The 19,499-nt window shown below is 35.3% G+C and overlaps 1 long non-coding RNA gene across 2 annotated transcripts; it reads right to left on the bottom strand.

The window, feature by feature from the left end:
* Positions 1–17,816: 17,816 nt before the first annotated feature.
* On the bottom strand, positions 17,817–19,153 carry LOC124461516. Of its 2 annotated transcripts, none has more exons than XR_006955117.1 (4): positions 19,127–19,153; positions 18,334–19,064; positions 18,120–18,264; positions 17,817–18,052 (listed from the first exon to the last, which is right to left on the bottom strand). It is a non-coding gene; the product is annotated as an uncharacterized LOC124461516 (long non-coding RNA). The 2 variants fall into 2 exon arrangements; XR_006955118.1 differs by lacking the exon at positions 19,127–19,153 and having other exon boundaries at positions 18,334–18,698; positions 18,765–19,117.
* Between the last annotated feature and the right edge of the window lie 346 nt (positions 19,154–19,499).

The following is a 19,499-nucleotide window of genomic DNA, read 5'->3' as shown; positions in this document are numbered from 1 at the left end:
GGGACATCATAATCGGCTTCCATCCCTCAAATTACCTAAATTCGACGGCAAATATGGGGAATTCAAAAATTTTATTACTTCATTTACAAATATGGTACATGAAGGCAACTCATTGTCCAATGTTGACAAATTTAACTATCTAATAAGTTGTCTATCTGGCCAAGCTCTAAGCGTAGTCTCGCCATTTCAAGTATCAGACGAAAATTATCCCAAAGCCCTAGATCGCCTCAACGAGCGATATGACAAGAAAGTTCTTATTTTCGTAGAACATATTTCAAGTTTATTTAACATTGCTAGCATGAAAAAAGCAGACGCTGTTACCCTACGTACAATTTTGGATACTGTTTCATCTCTACGCGGATCATTGTTGTCTCTTGGGTCTGAAGCTGATGTATTAAACACAGTACTTATTCACATTATTATGTCAAAAATTGATCTTGAATCGAAACAAGTATACGATCGGGTTCAAAAATATGATAAATTGCCAGACTGGGCCGACTGTTATCAAATTCTCAGTCGACACTGTCAGTATTTGGAAGGGTATCTGCGAAACCGACAAGAGGAAAGACCCGTCAGACACAAAATTCATAGTACTTCAAAAGTATTTGTTGCTGCCCAAAGTAGATGCATTCAATGTCAGTCAACTGAGCATAGGTTAGCATTCTGCCCAGTTTTTAATTCGCTACCTTTTATTGAGCGATTTAAGATTGTTAAAATAAAATAAATTGCCTCAATATATTGCCTCACACAAACATGCATAAGGATTCAAACGTCCAGGGAAATTATCAACTAGATGGACCTTCTATTCATGATCAATCGCAACAAATCATTCATAATACACATGACGAAAGTAAAACATTTGCAACATCAATGTTGACTCGCCACGCTCGGCGGGGATTACTTCCAACAGCAATAGTTCTTATTCAAGACAAACTTGGTGGGTTTCAGCTCGCAAGAGCATTACTTGATTCGTGCTCTGAGCTTACCTTTATAACTGAAGAATTAGCCAAAAGGCTTCAGCTTCCGTTTCGTTACGATCATTATAAGATTGCTGGAGTCGGTGAAATACGTACACATATGAAACATTCCGTATCTACCAAAATTCGTTCAAGAATATCTCCAGATGAATGGAATATGGAGTTTATCGTGACTAAATCTATATCTCTACCTCAGCCTGAAAAGAGACTAGATGTGTCAAATTGGGCCATTCCCATAAAGGTAGATTTATTGCTTAGCGTAAAGGAGTTTTTTGATCTACTTAAGACTGGTAAAATTAGTTTAGGAATTGGTCTTCCTCATCTAGTGGAAACTGCATTAGGATGGATCGTCGGGGGTAAGATTGCTGAACCTCAATCAACTCAACACTACACTTGTAATTTAACGCAACAGCAGGACCTTAACATATTATTAGAAAGGTTTTGGAAAATGGATGAATTGGATATCAAAATAAAGATATTTCGTTAACCTCAGAAGAACAAGCATGTGAAACTCACTTTCAGGTGCACACACAATTTCTGGATTCAGGGCGCATACAGGTTCGGTTGCCTTTCAAGGAATCTCCTGAACAACTTGGAGACTCGTTGTCTTGTGCAAAAAGACGTTTTCTTCAACTCGAAAGACGACTTGCATCTCAACACCAATTAAAGGAAATGTACATCGATTTTTTAGATGAAGCTTCGTTAGATAATTTGCAATCGGGAAATCATTACATTTTTCCTCACCATTGTGTCCTTATACCGCAGAGCTCATCAATTAAACTTCGCGTAGTATTTGACGCTTCGTCTAAATCATCATCAAATAAATCATTAAATGATATTCTCATGGTTGGTCCTACTATTCAACAAGATCTAATCCTAACATTACTCTCGTTTCGTTTGTATCGCCATGCTGTTACAGCTGACATAACGAAAATGTACAGACAATTTCTCGTCGCACCTGAGCATAGAAGTTTCCAACAAATCTTGTGGAGAAAGTCACCGCAAGAACCTATTCAATTATTTCAACTGAATACTGTTACCTATGGGATTTCGTGCGCTCCATTTCTCGCAATCAGGTCCTTAAACTTTTTATCAGAGACGTATAAGGAGTTATTTCCAATTGGAGCTGCTGTATTAGCTGAGGATATGTACGTCGACGATCTACTTTATGGAACTGATTCAATCGAAGAACTCAATGCTAAGACGAATGAAGTTACCAAATTGCTCTCCAAGGCAGGCTTAGAATTGACGAAGTGGTGCACCAACAGATTATGAACATAATCTCAATATTGACAATAGTGATGTCACTAAGGCTCTTGGCTCTTGAAGGTCTTATATTATTTCGATTTGATCTTCCATTAACTGCAATACCAACAAAGCGAAGAATAGTATCGATCATGGCCATGCTCTATGATCTGCTAGGATTATTAGCTCCAGTCGTAGTACGCTACAAAATCCTGATTTAAGACTTGTGGATCGAGCGCTTGGACTCGTTGCCAGAGATCTTACGGACTAGATGGCAACAACTTAAAGCTGATTTATCTAATCTTGACATGGTTCGCGTAAATCGAATCACCAAAAAATAAGTGTGAAATCCATGGATTTTCGGATGCCTCAAATCGAGCGTATGGATGTTGCATATACGCAAGGGTCTTCAACAACGGAAAATATGTAACTTCATTGATCATTTCGACTCGATGTCGTATGAGTTGCACCCACTCAATCGCAAAGCATACCTCGTTCAGAGCTTTGTGCTTCCGTTTTACTCTGCCAAACATGGACTAAAATCAAACACAAATTCAAACATTCAACTGTCGTTCTTCATTGGATTAAAATGCACCCATCAACTCTAAATGCTTCATTGCCAATCGCGTATCAACAGGTTCTTAACACTTGATGCATTACATTGGCCGAAATCTGAAAGAAAGACAGATTTCGAGCCCAAAGAATTAGAGTTGCGAAAGACCCTTGTATTGAAATGTAGCACTAGTTATAATGAAAAGAGTATTTTTGTACGTTTTGATTTATGTATATTTAAACAAAAAAATAAAAGCGACTGCAAGAATTCGCGAAATGAAAATAAAATTCGGATGCTGAAATTATTATTAAACCGATAATGAGTTTAAAAGTGAAAGAAAATAAAATTTGTTTGTCCTCTGCAGATGCACGCTCCGCGTCAAGTCTACTATTTTTCGGATTTTCAAGATTAATATCGTAAATTGATATTAAAACAGACGTTTCCATTGCCAATCAAAATTGCATAGATGTGAAGAAAAAATTTTCTATATTAACATATCCCGGAATTGGCTATAATTGGAAGAAGACTTTTCAATAATCCTCATTTAAAACTGGACTGAAAATGTTTCAAAGCATCTTTGTTCACGCCACCGGGCGTGACAGTAGTGAGCGGCATAGAGCAGTGAGGAGTGAGGAGGGCTTTTTGATCCTCGCGGATATGGTCACACCAGGGAGCGTGACTTGGATTCTGATGGGAATCGCCATCTTCAATCTAGTACGAGATTTGCATACGAACTCCCGTTCTTTGTTTCCTTGAGATATTTTTCCAAACCGATTGTAATACTTCAACCCGAAACAATTCGTGTGTGTCGGGGTACCTTGTGAATATTGAATAAAGCATAATTATTTTAAACGCAGTTCTCGCGCGTTCTTAATTCATTACTCGCTCACCAGACCAAGAAGAAATTGGCACCCGCCAAAATTGTTTCCCACTCTTCCATAGCGACCTGCACACTTTTATATACTTGTATGTACATACCTGACCTGTCCAAAAGGTTATATGGTATTTCCCGATGATTAGTGTTTTTCCATTCCATGCCAACTCACGTGTCCAATTCCACTTTTATTTTTTCCATCCACTTACATATGTAGATGCAACCATACATATGTAAAACTTGTCACACCCACATGTACATGTATTTTCCACAGCTGTTTGCCAAGTCCGCGTAAAAGATCAAAAGACAAGAGAAAAAAATGATTAAGTGTTATAATACAAAAAAAATTTTAAGTGTTCACTGCGATTTCTTGTGTGTTAAAACCATTTCAATGGTTCAATTAATTTCCTCACGCGCATATTCCGCAAACCGGTACACATACATACATACATACATCTTCATCTGTTGATGTATGCACATACATATGTACATACACAAAGTATACCCTTGCAACTTTTATGGTAACTCTTTTCTTACCTATAGCCATCAAAGTGAAAAAACGTTCAAGCTAAAAAGGCTAATGTTTGCGAAAGAACGGCCTACAATCTTAGGGAGCTATATGATATAGTCACCCGATCTTGATCAAATTTGACATAGTCGTTTATATGTGTAATTAACTCACCAATATTAAATTTCATGACAATAGCTCAGAAAATAACGAAGTTGTTAAAAAAAGTCACTGTTCGTGACTTTGCCATTTGTATGGGAGCTATATGATGTAGTGATCCGATCCGGCTGAATCCGAGATATACAACGCCTACAGTATATACAAGCCTACATGCAAAATTTCAGCTCTGTAGCTCCAACGGTCTAGGAGGAGTTTGCGTTGATCCAGACGGACGGACAGACGGACAGACGGACGGACGGACGGACGGACATGGCTATTTCAACTCGTCTCGTCGTGCTGATCAAGAATATATATACTTTATATGGTCGGAAATGCTTTCTTCTATGCGTTGCACACTTCTGACCAAAATTAATATACACTTTTTGCAAGGGTATAAAAAGAGTCAGGAACCCAACAAGGGCAATAACAAATTACTTACGATTTTTAAACAACGCGCGAATTAAGATTGAGTCTGTTCTGGTTGAGTGTTAAATCAAGACTGTTTTATTGAATCAAATCATATTCTGGTTTGGCTTACATCTAAGTGTTTATAATGTTTTCTTCTGGTCACTTTTCTTGTGACACTCTATGTTTAGGGAAACTGTCACTTATCTTGTGACACTCTATGTTTAGGGACTCTGTCACTTATCTTGTGACACTCTATGTTTAATGGAATGGTATTGTTTATGTTTACATTAATGTGGAGTGTAGACCTCTTGGGTCGGCTGTTATGGGAAGTGTTGCTAATGGCATAACTCCTCCCTCTGAGAGTATGAATTCTCCTGAATTCTGTTTACATTAATGTTTATATTTTTCTTTTTACAGTATATATGTATATAAATGGATAAACATATAATAATAATAATAAAAAGTGTTAAAAATATGCCATTTGTCATTTTCTTTTCGTATTTAAGTTCTGTGATTTCTTTTAAATTGTCAAAATTATCTATTGTTACATGATCAAAGTTTATTGTGTTTTTATAGGTTTGATTCAATAGTTCTGTTGGATAAAAAAATTTTTCGTGAAATTCTGTTTTTTCGTTAAAAAATATTTCATTTAGAATTTGAATTTTACAGTTACCGAATTGAATTAAGTTACTTCCATTAAGTATAATATTTCTTTTATCGCAATTTTGATATATTTTTGTATTCTTGGCATTTTTGATTATAATTGTATCATCGTCAATTTCTTCAATACTCGTTATATTGTTGAATATAAATTTGCAATTATTATTAATGGTACAACTTTTACTTAATTTTAATTCTTTTAAAATTTTGTTGGGTTCATATGTAAATGTTTTATTATTTATTTCTGCAATTAACTGATTTTCTTGGTCTATTTGTATATAATCTATATTGGGTATAGGAATAATTAACTTAACATCTATGGTTATAAATGATTTTGGGATTTTAATTGCGATTATGATGCAATTATTCTTATATTTTAAAATGCCCATACGGATTAGCTTTAATTTATAAAAATCAATGTCAAATTTATTTATTTCCTCTCTGATAAAATTTCTGGTACGATTATATTATTTTTTGCTGATGCTATGTTTTCCTGAATATAATTTATTTTGAATTCTATATTTTTTAATTTTCCCATTTGGTCATTATGAAGTATTTTCATTTATATTTCTTGATTTTGATTGTCCATGCTTGTAAGTATGTCCTTGATTATTGTTCTGTCTTGTTTAATTGTTTCTGCTAAGTTGTGTATTGTTTTATTAAAATGTGTATTTATAACAATTTGTTGGTTCATGTCTTGTATAATATTATGGTTGTTTTGGTCAATATTGTTAAGGTGGTCTAAAATATCTGTTCTATCTTCATCGTCCATAATTCCAAAAAGCCATTTGTATGTTGTTCCTACAATATTTAACATTCCTCTTTTTATTCTGTTGTTTGGGGTTATGGATTTTATTTTAGCTCTAATTAGATTTATTTCGGCTAATAGCTCCTTTTTTCCTGTGATGTTAAAATTTTTAATGTTTGTCTCAATTTGTATTTATTATATTATTTAAAGCGTCGATATTAATAATGTGTAGTATAATTACTGTTTCATTAACTATTTCCGTGGAATAAGTTTGTATAGGTGCATATCCTGCATTTGATTGAATTGGTTCAATTTGTAATCTGCCTTGAACACACATTATAACGTAAAAAATTATGAAAATCTGAGGATAAGAGAAAAAAATTTTTGTTTCAAGGATGTCCATCTGTATTTGGTTGGAAATTAATTTTTTCCTGCTTTGACGGTCTTTTTATATTACATGGATGAATATTATTAATGTTGTAATTCTAAAATAAGGTTCATCCTTATGCCTAACTCGTTTATAGTTTTTAATTGGTCCTTCCTGTCTTTCCTCCTCATAATCTTCTCTTGTATTATTTTGTTTGCTTAAAATTTTTTCTTTGTGTTTGATAATAGTGTTTTTTAGTTTTTCCTCATCTTCTATGTTTTTTGCATAATTTGGTGTACATTTTATTGTAGAGTGATAACGGTTATTATAAGCTTTTGTTGCTAATTGCATTTTGGATGAAATTGATAAATCATCATCTATTCCTGCTATTATTTCAATGAGAGTAGAATGTAGTCTTTCTATGTCTGCATTTTCTGTATGTGAATTTGGCTTTGTATAATGGATTTCTATTTGTTCTTGGTTTAAGTATTGTTTTATCTGTTCTGATCTAAATTCATTATCCATTATTATTTTATGTAGCTTATTGAATTTGGCAATGTGTTCAATCATAATTTCCATTTTAGTTTTCCAGTTTCTATCTGTTATATTATAAGCGACTGCGAATTTTGTGAGCTTGTCTATGATTGTAACAAACGATTTGTGTTTTATATGAAATATGTCCAAATGTTAATTTGATTTTTGAATCCGGTGTTTCTGTGAATTGAAACTTAGGTTTGATTGGTTTTCTGTCATATTTAATTTCCTTACATTTTTTACAATTTGAAATTATCAACTGAATATGGTCCTTAGCTTTGGAAAATATATTTTGTTCTTTAACGAATTAAAAGCTTCATTTATTCCGCTATGTAATGAATCTTTGGTGTGGTAAATAGCTATTTGTTTGTGTAACTCTTCCTCGCTTGAAATTTCCTGAGCTCTCTTAGTACATTTAAAAAATTTTATATTATTACAGTGTGAAAAAATGTTCATTAAGATACATTGTATCTTATAATATTCTGAGTCTGGAACTTCTGAAAAAATTCCTACTGTTCCTTTATTTATATTATTTTGCATTTTGATTTCGATTTCAATTTCTGTTTCTGCTGGGCTTACTTCTATTATTTTTCTACCATGCTGAATATTAATATTGTCCGTTGTTGTATAAGTTACTATTATCTGAGTTTTATATTTGTTTACAATATCGTCTTTTATATAGAAATTTGTAAATCCTCCTTCCTCTGCTGAATGCTGTGTATCTGATAGTTCAAAGTTTGACTCACTAGTTCAGCTGTTTCCTGTCTACTTAAAAAATCTGCCACTTTATTGTCTTTTCCTTTCAAATATATTATGTCATAATCGAATTCTTGTAATTTTAAAATCCATCTTTGGTGTCTTGCTGTCATTTCTTTCCCTTTGTATTTTGCGTTTAGATATTTTATCGGAGCATGATCTGTTATAATTTGGAATTTATTACCTATCACATAGTGTCTAAAATAGTTTACTGCATGTATAATGGATAAAAATTCTTTATCAATTGTACTGTAGTTTTTTTCGTGTTTATTTAGAGTTCTTGAAAGGAATGCAACTGGTTGCTCTTGTTGAGACAATACTGCACCTATTGCGAAGTCACTGGCATCTGTTGTAATGGTAAATGGTTTATCAAACTCTGGATATTTTAAGATTGGATGTGAGCTTATAAGTGTTTTAAGGTTTTCAAAGGCATCTATAAACTGTGGGTCATTTGTATTAATTTGTGTGCCTTTTTGTAAATATCTGATCATTGGGTAAGCTATTTTGGAATAGTCCTTAATAAATTTTCTGTAAAATCCTGTCATACCAAGAAATCCTTTCAATTGCTTTTCTGTTTTAGGTAGCTGCATTGCTTTTATTGCTTCTATTTTATGTGGATTGGGTTTAATCCCTTCCTTTGTGAGAATGTGTCCTAAATATTCAGTATATTGTTTCATGAAGGAACATTTGTCTGGTTGAATTTTTAAGTTATGCTTTCTAAGTATTTTGAAAATGTTTTCTAGAGCAATCTTATGTTCCTCAAGTGTTGTTGAAAATATCAAAATATCGTCCATGTATACAACACAACTTTTGTTTATATAATCCCTCAGTATTTCATTCATTAAACGTTGAAATGTGGCTGGGGCATTTTTTAACCCAAAAGGCATTCTAACATATTCATATAAACCCATTGGTGAAATGAATGCTGTTTTCTCTATATCTTCTTCTGCCATTAAAATTTGGTGATAGCCTTTTGCTAAATCTAATGTAGTAAAATATTGGGCTTTACCGAGTTTGTCTAATACAGCGTCCATGATAGGTATTGGGTACTTATCTGGAACGGTTACTTGGTTTAAACGCCTATAGTCTACACAAATACGATACTTTTGAATTCCAGAGCTATCTCTTTTTTTAGGTATGATATATTGGAGAACTATATTTGCTTTTGCTTTTTCTTATAATTCCATTGTTTTCCATATAAATTATTTGTTTCTTTATTTCTTCTTCATATTTTGGGGAGACCCGATAGAGTTTTGAATTAATAGGTTGGTCTGTAGTAGTTTTTATGCTATGAACTATAGTGTTAGTATTGGTTAAGTGATCCCCTTCTTTGAAACATAACTTTTCGTACTTTTTTGAAAGATTTCTTATTATTTGTTCTTCCTCAGTATTGAGTTCTTTTAACTTAAGATCATCAATTTCACTTACTTCCATTACGCAAACATCTTCTGATTGTTTGGAAAGGAATGGAATTTCGACCCCATTGTTAAGTTTAATAATTTTGTTTTGAAAATCAATATTTGCAAAATTCCTTTGAATGAAGTCCATACCCAATAGAAAATCATATGATTTTTCCAGGGGCATAGCCACCCATTTTGTTCTTGCATAATTTATATATTTAAACTCCCTTGGCACTTTTGTTTTCACTAAGTAACTGTCACTTTCTATTTTTCCCTTTATTGTATGTATGGTTTTTGAATATTTTTCAATTATTTTGTATTTGGAATTATGTACATTAGTTGTGTTTAAAATGCTTATGGTTGATCCTGTATCTACTAAAATAATATAAGTATCTTCCTCTATTGTTCCTTTTATAAAATTTTTTTTTCATCCGAGGCTAGTTGGTAAAAAACTCTTGATTATCTGTGCTGTTTACTACTTCCTCATTTATATTATCTACACTCATTGCTTCTGCTGGTGGTTGCTGATTATTTTGTGGTTGCTGATAATTTTGATTTTGTCTTACGTTCTGACTCTGTTGTCTATTCGGATTTTGATACTGTCTCGTATTTTGACTCTGTTGTCTATTGGGATTTTGAGACTGTTTTACATTTTGACTCTGTTCAGTATTTCGGTTTGTATTTTTATTAGTTGTCTGTTTGTTATATGTACTATGGTCATTGTCATTTTTGGTTAATAATAGTTTTTTATTTAAATTTCCATAATTCAGACCAATATAATTTGCAAGTTCAATTCTTATATCTGTTAATGTTGTTTTATTCATTAAGGCAATGGCCATTGGACCACAAGATAATTCTTTTACTCTTTGAATTAAGAGACCACTTAATATGTCAACTAATCTGCTATTGTTTTCAAAGACCGAAAAATCAGTAATTTCCTCAACAATTGCTCTTACTTTAAAATCAAGATCTCGAACGGTAGTTACCCTTAAGTTATTAATTTTTCTGGTTAGACCCATTTGATCCGTTCTTGGGCGATAATGATGTCGAAGACGAGTTTTGCAATCAGCCCAAGATGTAGGGGGGTTAATATTAAGCATAGTTCTAGCCTGACCTTGAATTTTGGTGTTGAATATAACAGTGAAGACCTGGTCGTTATCATCATACTCCTCCATGTTTGGTTGACTGCCGAAATGAAACCATGTAACGTTCCCTCCTGTCCAGTGAACACCGGCAAGTACCTTGTTTCCTTCTCGATGCTGTTTCTCTCCCTTGTTGTTGGATTAGAATGCATCTCTTGATTGGATATTATTATTGATGTTAGCATTTGAATGCATTGTTGTATTTCGTTAATTTTGCCATTTTAATGGTGTATGTTTTATTGTTTCGTTAACTTTTTTTTTTTTTTTAAGTTTCCACAATAATTCTGTTTGTTTGCACAAAGTGTTTTTACAATATTATATTGTTTCGTTATTTGTCACAAAATGTTTTTATAATATTATATTGTTTCGTTGGCTTAGATTTTCTCCAAAGTTTCCACAATATATATATTTTATTTTGTCACTAAATGTTTTGTTTTCCACAGTATTATATTGTTTCGTTATCTTTGATTGCGTTCAAAGTTTCCACAATATTTTAGCTGTGAACTCGAGTACCGACTGCGCCAATTAAGATTGAGTCTGTTCTGGTTGAGTGTTAAATCAAGACTGTTTTATTGAATCAAATCATATTCTGGTTTGGCTTACATCTAAGTGTTTATAATGTTTTCTTCTGGTCACTTTTCTTGTGACACTCTATGTTTAGGGAAACTGTCACTTATCTTGTGACACTCTATGTTTAGGGACTCTGTCACTTATCTTGTGACACTCTATGTTTAATGGAATGGTATTGTTTATGTTTACATTAATGTGGAGTGTAGACCTCTTGGGTCGGCTGTTATGGGAAGTGTTGCTAATGGCATAACTCGCGTGCATATATACATATATATGTACTTACCTGTGTACAAACGCATGTACATACATATGTATATAAAGGCATTTGTCCATATGCATTGACAAATTCACAACACTCGTGGTGTGTGAAAAGCTTCTTTTTTTGTTTATAGCAAATCTCGTTGTACAGATTTCTCTTGAATGGTTGGTAATTCGTAAAGACATATGTATATATTATATATTGGAATGTTCCCCAGATGAGACTCATATGCGGCGATTTATCATAATCATTTTATGGCATATGTTTGGTGGCGTCATCGTGGTAAAGAGTAAACCACCTGGCAGCAACTTAAGTTCACTAGCATTTGGTATCTATGATTTGAACCACCTCTCCTCACCCCTGTTTGTGGTGTGGGCTGTTCACTTGACTAAATACTAAAACTTGACTAAAACATTTGATTAGCTCCAATTGTGCCCGTGACATAAGGACTACCAGCTCTTCCTTAATGCCGATCAGTTCCTGTTCGTTCATGGCTCCTGTCAGTACGTCGTCGACTTAGAAATCATCCAAAAGTATCATTGCCGCCCTTGGCGCTCCAACTGCCAGAAACGATGCATATGACGTGCCATAGGTGAGTGTGGTCAATTTGAAATGGTTCAATACGTCTTCTCTCCAAAGGATGCGTTGAAAATCCTGATGTTCAGGGGCCACTTAAATCTGTCTGAACATTTTGACGATGTCCGCAGAAAATACGAATCTGCGTATTCGAAAACGCAGACAAACGTTCAAGAGGTTGCATTGTATGCATGGGCATGTGAAGTGCGTCGTTAATGACGATGTTCCACTCGTCTCCATTAAAATACACTTAGACCAGCTTAAGTCACTTTGGGCAAAAGTTGAGGCAGAGTTTTCACGATGCTATAAAGCCTTGACGGCTCAAAAGAACGAAGATAGTCCGAAGCACATAGCTACAATTAAAGCTAAACATGAATATTGTTATATGGTATATGTGCGAGGCGGGACTTTGTTTGGAGAGCGAATCGAGCAGTTGTCCGCGAAAATGGCTCCCCCACCCGTCAGGCTCTCAGTCGATTCCACCCATCAAAGCTACACAGTTCAGTTCTACATTCCATGATTTGTTTACCGCGATTTTTATCCATAATCCAAGCCTAACACAAGTGGAGAAACTTTACCACTTAAGTTGCAAAACTCGCGGTGAAGCCAGAGCCATTTTTTCTAGGTCACCCTTGACCAATGAAGGGTTCCAGTCCGCGTGGGATAATGTTCGATGTTCGGATGGGTTCTCTGTGGATCCGTTACTGGAAAATCCAGAAGGTCTCGGTCCACCTCCTCCAGCAGTCCGAAGATGTCTCTAAGAACAGCAGCACAATCCGATTTAGAACGCAGTTCCAATTGCTTCAGGTGCCGCGTTTGTCAAGGGGCACACGCGCTCCGTCAGTGCCGACAGTTTCGAAGACTACGAGCTGATGACAGGCCACGGGTTGTCTTGAGCAACGGATACTACCCGAACTGTTTGGCTCATAAGCATTCCAATGGTTCCTGCAGGATCACAGCAGGATGCCATCGATATGGCAAGCAACACCACACGCTCTTGCACATCGACAGCTCAGTCGCGTACATCCAACCCAAAGAGCAAAGACCCAAAAGACATTCGCCTTTCATTCGGACTTCTATCCAGAGGTCATCAGCCCTGGGCCTCGCGAACCTCGAACGCAGTTAATGCCTCGCACACGGCAACAAAGTCGGAAAGAGACATCGTAGATTGTTCTCTGAGCTATTACGAATCGAATGGAAACAAATAACTTCGTGGAATTAGAGGTCTCAAGCGAGGAGATCGAAACGAAGCTGTAAGTGGACTGTATAATTTAAGAATAGAGGAGGAGTGAGAAGGAGAAATGTCTCCTCTTTTTAATGAACACAATGAATCGGCAAAGATAGCACAAATGAAATTAGAAGGATTTATAATTTTCCTCGCAGTCGTGTGAATAATTATAAGGATATATAATCACTTGGATATTAAAATTTATACAATGTGGAAAAATGTTGAAATTTATTAGAGTATTTAAAAATATGGAAAAATTGAGATCAGTGGGATTGGGAGTGCCGATAACTTTTCAATGAAGAAAAAAACTCGGAATTAATTTTCATTAAACGGACAAAATCAATTTCATGGATCTGTGAGGAAAAGATCAAAATGCACCAAGACAAGCCAAAAATTAATTCCATATAAATAAAATTGTACTTATTTTTCTTTAGAAAATATATTGCGAATTAAAATCAATCAGTCGACTGAAATATTTTTGCACAATACGAAAATCACGTAGGAAAAAATGGATGTCGTGACCGAGTCACGGCTTTGCTCAAGTGTCAGCACTGATAAGACTTGAGTGTCAGCACTGATCGGGAGTCAGCTGTTCTGCCGTTTTTTTATGCTTTGTGAATTTAATTAATTCTAAATTGTTTAACGTAGATCACCATTTCCTGTTTTAATTATGTAGATTTCGAATTATTAAATTGCGGAAAGCTATTATTGTATGTGGACATATGTATGTACATACGTATGAGTGTGCTTACCGCGGAAAAAATTATTACATTTGTATGTACCTATGTATGTACATACCCTTGCTCTCATATCTCTGCGTACACCAAAGAAAATTTCTGTATTTCAAGTTTGTACATTAATGGCGCTCAGTATAAACAAGATATCGAATTTTTTCTTTTTCTATTTGTTTTTTTAATTATTAAACTTAATATTTACTACCATTTCATTTATCAAAACAAAAATCTTAAGCATAATTTAACCATTAGAAAAAACATAACAAAAAATGTAACTTTAACGCAAATAATATAGAAGTTTGTCACACCCATATTAGGCTACGTTATATTGGTCTTACATTTACTTGCGTCCGTCGCATTCAACTTCTCTTGGTGCAGTAAATTCTTAAAGCTATGTGCTACAAGAGAGAGTAATTCAAAGTAAAATGTGAAGGCAAAGCTTGCGATATATCTTTGAGCTTGCGATATATCGATAGTTTAGCTAATTAACCCAATGGTTAATACTTCAGAATAATGAAATTAATGAGTTTAAATTCAGGAGTTATTCTCCAACATGCTCCCCATGTTGAAAGAAACAACTTTCAAATAAATATTTCTAAAGCGGAGCGATCTTGTGAATTTTCAAGCTTCCTTTTGCAGTCCTAAGTTCGACTACTCGAATTTTGTCATAGGTATTTACAGGCCATATTTGGTTTTCCGTAAATCCATTTGATGCGTTGTTGTAAGTTATGAACATAATCCCGTGCCCACAGTATCCAGAATTGTTGTTTCAAATAGGAAACTCGCTGCCATCTATCCAGATACCGAATTTCCGTTCCGGGAGGGTGAGTGGAATGGTAGAGTAATAATTCTGGTACTGACGTTAAATCGGTTCCAATCAACAAATGCCTAGGGGTGAGAGCATTGAAATCGTTGGGGTCATCTGAAGTGGGTGCTACTGGCCTTGAATTAAGACAGCTTCCACATGCGAGAACACAGTGTGTAGTTCCTCGAAAGTAAGAGATGCTTTTGAAATATTCTTCAGAGCCTGTGTCTTCGCTGATTTTACTGACGCTTCCCAGAGGCCGCCAAAGTGTGGAGCTCTAGGGGGAATAAAGCAAAAGTTAAATCCTTTAATTGAACTATATGTTTTATGTGATCTATGACGTCTGAGGTAAACAATTTAGACTTAAACTCATCTAGCCTTGTAGCAATGCGGCTTTCTGCGAATCCTTTAAGACGTAAAAAATTGGCCGCAAAAATCTACTCCTGTTACTAGGAATGGTCTTTCAGCTCGTAGTCGATCAGCAGGTAATTGCCCATCAGTTGAGTCATGAGGACAGGTTTAAAGTGAAAGCAGGGGATGCAGCTTTGCCCAACTTTTCTAATCATCGGTCGTAAACTTTGGGCCAGCTTGAAGATTTTTGTTGTGCAAGAATTCGATGTATAGCTTGGTAAAACGATGATTTTGAGGTAGCAGGGCCTGGTGCTTGGCGTTGAATGGAAGGTCTCCGTTGTCGAGACGTCCTCTGACTCTCATCACACATACTGCAGTTTGTCCAAGTGTCATCGTGTGCAGACGGGGTGTTAAGGTTTGTTTGTTGTTTGGTAAAGATATTTCATCAGCATAACATTCTTGTTGTATTAGTGCAACAATTTTCCAAAACGATTGATACATTTCTGTCTCAGTAATGCGAATATCGGCTATTGATGATGAACTTAGAGTTCACTTTGTTCGCGCTGCAATCGAGGTACGAAAGAATTCGAACGATTCGAATATACTATGAAGAATTATTTATGATCATATTTAGAATAGCTTGTGAATTAGCGTTGTCTGCTCTGCTACAAAGAAGAACTGACTTGGTTCTTACCTCGATAGGCGGCGGAAGTGGTTTCCTAAGAATTTGCCATTCGGCCTTACACAATTTAAGAATGTTGGCCCTGTTATCCACATGCTTGTTTGCAGCTCTGATGTCCGACAACCACGAGAAACAATGCCTGGTGGATTCTTAGTAGAAGGGACGTGCTTCGATATTAATTCTTCCGGGTGTTGTTGTAACTCTGATACTCTATTTGCTACAAAACAATTTAGTGTTGTTGCATGAAGTTTCATCCATTGCAAAACAATTTTTGAATAGGTCCAAAAGTATACCTATAGTCCGACTGAGCAACAATGCTCCGTACAGTTCTAACTTAGGCAATGACTGGGTCTTGGTAGGCGCTATCTTTCGCAACGAGTAAAGTGACTTTGACTCCACTCGTGAGTTCTGATCGAACATAAAGACAGCATACGTCTTTGATGTGTTCACATATCGTGGTATTTGTAGATTTAATAAGTCCTTAAGATCCTGTAAAAGTTCTTTCTATCTTTACTTAATTTGACCATCGACAGGCTCATCCCAATCTAGTGTCAAGTCTTGCATAAGAATTTTGCACCGAACAATGACCGGACTTTTGAATCCCAGCAAGTCAAACATTCCGATGAATACGAATCGGCAATATGGTGAACACCACGGATAGCTAAGAAGCGTGCAGCTGACATGCCATAGTCTACATGGATGACATCATCATTCCAAGTGCTGGTGCCGATGATGGCATAGCCAAGCTAAAACGCGTGTAAGACGTGTCAGCCAAAAACGGTTTACGAATTAATTGGAGTAAATGCCAGATGCTGCAACAAAAAGTCATATTTTTATGGTATGATGTAGAAAATGGTACCATAACGCCGAGCAAAGTAAAGATTAGAGCTGTTTCAAATTTTCCCATCCCAAGTAGCAAAAAAAAGATACAAAGATTTTTAGGTCTAACTTCCTGTTTTAAAAAGTTTATTGAAAGTTATGCAGTAATCGCGAAACCGTTGTTCGATTTAATGCGTAAGGGTTCGAAGTTTGAATTCAAAGATATACACAAACTCACTTTCGAAGAACTTAGAGCTGGGTTGACTAAAGAACCCGTCATTAAATTGTTTAACCCCCCATTAAATTGTTGCAAACTGAAATACATGCGGACGCTTCAAAATACGGATTTGGGGCAGCTTTGTTACAAAAACATCGACAGGATAATGCATTTCATCCCGTTCAATATATGAGTCGCAAAACAAAATTGTGCGAAGAAAGGTATCATTCTTACGAACTCGAAGTGTTTGCTATAATTGGAGCATTAACCAAATGTCGTTTTTATGTCCTAGGATCTCGATTCACAATAGTTACTGATTGAAACGCATTCGCTATGTCCATGAAAAAGAAAGATGTTCCTTTGAGAGTTGCTCGTTGGGCTATGTATCTTCAAGATATTATTTATGTTATTGTACATCTATCAAGTACTCAAATGTGGCACCTCGATGCGTTGAGTCGTTTTGCATGTTTTATGCTTGTTGAGGACACTATTAAACATCGATTAAGAGCTCAGTTGCAAGTTGAGTGGACCAAGGCAGTAAAGACACTAGTCGAAAAGGAAAGCTATAAAGACTTCTATATAGAGAACGAGATTCTCTATAAAGATCCTAATTGTGGCAATGGAACATTAGATTATTAAACTTGCACATAACCAGGACCGCAAGATTTGATCGAGAAATCGTACTATATTCCCGAATTGAGAGATAAGGTTATTCGTGTGGTACATAGTTGTGTGGAGTGTATTTTTGTTAACGCAAAAGCTGGCAAAAGAGAGGAATATTTTACTTCAATAGACATGGGTGGCAAACCACTTTGTTCTTACCATATTGATTCTGGTCGGAATCGAATGTACAATCAGTAGGGCCGAATGTGGGAAATGGCATTGAGAGAGAGCAGTCCAAAGTGATAGAAGAGAAGAGACAAACACGTAGTGGCCGAACATTCTAGTAGTAGTAGAGAGAGCATAGCATAGGATCATTAATTATGTAATCATTATGTAATCATAAGTTGAGAGAGAGCTTGTTAAAAAGGCCGTAAATCATTTCTCAAAGAGACTATCAACTGAGTCGCACGACAAGTAGTTCAGTGTTATTATAAGTACACTAGCAAACCCGGCGAACCTCGTTTCGTCACCTGACTGCTTTTAATATTTCTTAATATTTCGTTTGGGATTAACAGATGAAAAAAAAATTTTTGTTTTGATTTATATTTGAAAAGTAAAACGAAATTTTCATTTTAGCACCTTCGTAAACGACATTTGTTTTTTGGTGAAAACATGAATTTTTTAGATTTAGGCCACAACTAGTCAAGGATTGGTCCTGTGATTTGTTGATCGTCATGGCGAAGAAAAGACGAATCGGGATCCTTGGAATACGATTTTCCTCATCTGTTTTCTTATTAACAAACGCTTTCCACTGCACAGTTTTGGTTGGTTTAAATTTCTAAGCATTAACCCTGCACATTCAAGGAGTTTAAAATACCTGTGTATGTCGCCGGTAAAATAGTCATTCGACCAACATTGAATATACACTTCTACACGCAATTTACCTTGATTCAACCGAATAAAATTAAGGTACTACGTATTGTTTCGACATGTCAACGCAATATTGTTGAAGTAATAATTGTCAAAAATTTTACCAATCAGCAAACGGTATGCGTAGTATTTCATCGACCTAACCTTCTTGGTAGTTTCCTATCCTAAAACAAATTTGGTAAAAATTGTATTTTAGAACACCTAATACGTTAACGCCATTGATCTTACCATTCAATAAATTTTTCATTTTGATATTAAAGTTATATTCATCGTCACCTTCAGCGGGTATTGAAACGCGTCATATGAACGTCACCAACAATAAACATTTCCACTTCATCCATTGTTGGATCATTAAATGTGCGTTCATGTGTTCTAGCAGGTTTTTTATCTGCTCTGATCACAACTGCAGATCTTGTATCTTACAAACAATTTTTTTTTAACGTAAAATTACCTTAAATGTTGGATTATAACATGTTCTTCGATAATTTCAGCCCCAAATGAAGTCACTTGGAAGCAGACATTGTATTTTGAAGTGTTCGCTAGAAAATGTCATATTTCTAGTATTTCGCCATAAAGTAGGAAACACAATGGCACTGTTGGCGGGACCAATAATAACAATTTTACTTTACCACTAAGGCGGCACAAATCAGTTGTTTTACCAGCAAACTTCAATGAGCCACAATGCCACAAACTAATCGATGCAAGCTGTAGTAGATGGTGCAATCATATAGAAAGTCTGCTCGACTCAAATCTATTCTTGAACCATTTCTTCTTGCACTTTGAAGATTATTCCTATGCTCATCTGTACGATAGGCTCGACGATTTCTCCTTTCTAACCTAGCCGTTTCATAGGCTGTCCTCTGTGCTCTTGTGTTTGAGAAGCACGAATTAATGCCCTTCCTCGTTGAATACTAAAGCGGCGCTCTTCTCGTATAATTTCTCCTTGTTCATCGGATAATCTAGAACGTGGCATAATGATTAGATTGCTAATTGGTTTGGTTTGATAATATGGGTTACTAACAGCACAAAACACGATATTCGAATTTCTATTGTCACTACACAAAACACAATATTCGAATTTTTCCTTTAGTTTTCACATTGTATATTACAGAGCACTACAATGACATTAAAACAACAGTTGACTTTATTTGAATTGACTGTTAGAAAACGTTCATAACGGGAAAAAATTGGCTGTTTTAAGGGGTTTTCCGACAAATACTTATTGTTTTTAAGATGTATTCTGCTATTCGGGAGGAAACAAATCCGAAGGGATCAATAACCACGAAGATTGGTTCAGCAGATCTCGAGTTATAAGTGGTGTAACTAACACGAATAAAATAGAATAGAATAGAATAAATTTTTACAAATATATTTAAAAATATTTATTAATAGAA

This window comes from Drosophila willistoni, unplaced genomic scaffold, assembly GCF_018902025.1.
Source record: "Drosophila willistoni isolate 14030-0811.24 unplaced genomic scaffold, UCI_dwil_1.1 Seg515, whole genome shotgun sequence".
Lineage (NCBI taxonomy): Eukaryota > Metazoa > Arthropoda > Insecta > Diptera > Drosophilidae > Drosophila > Drosophila willistoni.
This window is presented reverse-complemented; position numbering and strand designations above follow the sequence as displayed.